Below are 1,405 nucleotides of genomic sequence, written 5' to 3'. Positions count from 1 at the left end.
CACCTCTCCACCACCCTCCTCCTCCACTCTCCTTTCCTGCATTCATCACCCTCTCCACCTCTCCACCACCCTCTCCATCTCTCTCCTTTCCTCCACCACCCTCTCCACCTCTCCACCACCTCTCCACCACCCTCTCCATCTCTCTCCTTTCCTCCACCACCCTCTCCACCTCTCCATCTCTCTCCTTTCCTCCATCACCCTCTCCACCTCTCCACCACCCTCTCCACCTCCCTCTCCAACTCTCCACCTCTCTCCTTTCCTCCACCACCACCCTCTCCATCTCTCTCCTTTCCTGCATCCATTATCCTCTCCACCTCTCTCCTTTCCTCCACCAAGTTCCGAAAAACGATTCTGCATTTCAAGGGGCTAGTTGGGGCGGGGATGGATGTCAACTGCCAATCGTAGGGCCTATATAATAGGAATGGATGTCAACTGCCCTGGGCAGGTGCATACTAGCAGCACATCTTGGGCCCTATGTACAATCAGCTCCAGTGGACCCCCCCCTCCCCCATCCATAAATCTTCCTTCTGTGTGGGCCCCCAGACATCCCAAGTTGCAAAAACTAATTTCAGGGAGATTCTTATCGACCTGGCATTGGCACCCCCGACAAACAAAACAGCATTAGTGTTAAAACATTTGTTCGTTCATGTCCTTTCTATAGCCCAGTCTGCATAGAACACATGCTTACTATTTTTCCGGGGACTTCTGCAGGCGTCCTACTACGCTACGAAGTGTGCTCGCTCGCGCAATAGATTTGAAATAGGCCTAGGCTATTCCACGCATGTCACACGACGCATTATCTTTCTCTGTCCCATATTGCCAATTTAAAAAAATCCCAGTAACTAACAGTCTAAAAAATCAGGGAGATTTTGTCTGACTCGAGGGCATCAGGAAGCCACTGTCAAAATCAGGGAGAGTCCCTGAACTTCAGGGAGACTTGGGATGTCTGGGCCGGGCCCCCAATATACACTGTCCATATCAGGGAGGCTCCCTAGGGAACTTCAGGGAGACTTGGGATGTCTGGGCCGGGCCCCCAATATACACTGTCCATATCAGGGAGGCTCCCTTGGGAACTTCAGGGAGACTTGGGATGTCTGGGCCCCCTATATACATGGGGCCCTGGTGACTCTATCTCTCTCCAGTCCAGTCGGGTCTCTAGTTCTAGAGTCCTGCTTTACCCCTCTCGCGCACACTCTGTCCGGTGGGTGTCCCCGTCGGTCCCCGGTCGCGTGTCGTCACATCGCCACATCGCATCATCACGAGCTCTCCCTAGTCTGTGTTGTCTCGGCAGCACCCTCTCCTCCCCTAAACGCCACCCTCTCGTCCCCTCTCCTGTCCTCCCCTAAACGTCACCTTCTCGCCCCCTCTCATCTCCTCTCCTCTCCAGGGACTAGCCTACCGAACT

General features: G+C 54.1%; 1 protein-coding gene across 1 annotated transcript in view; it reads left to right on the top strand.

Moving 5' to 3' along the window:
- Positions 1 to 1,384: 1,384 nt before the first annotated feature.
- The window catches only part of LOC134448746 (kinesin-like protein KIF13A), a 45,481-nt gene continuing 45,460 nt past the window's right edge, over positions 1,385 to 1,405 (top strand). The window contains exon 1 of the mRNA XM_063198400.1: positions 1,385 to 1,405. This exon is cut by the window's right edge and continues 667 nt beyond it. The gene's annotated coding sequence lies outside the window, so the exon portion shown is untranslated.

The sequence above is a fragment of the Engraulis encrasicolus genome, chromosome 5 (assembly GCF_034702125.1).
Source record: "Engraulis encrasicolus isolate BLACKSEA-1 chromosome 5, IST_EnEncr_1.0, whole genome shotgun sequence".
NCBI lineage: Eukaryota > Metazoa > Chordata > Actinopteri > Clupeiformes > Engraulidae > Engraulis > Engraulis encrasicolus.
Note: the sequence above shows the minus strand (reverse complement) of the source record. Positions and strands in the feature narration are given on the sequence as shown.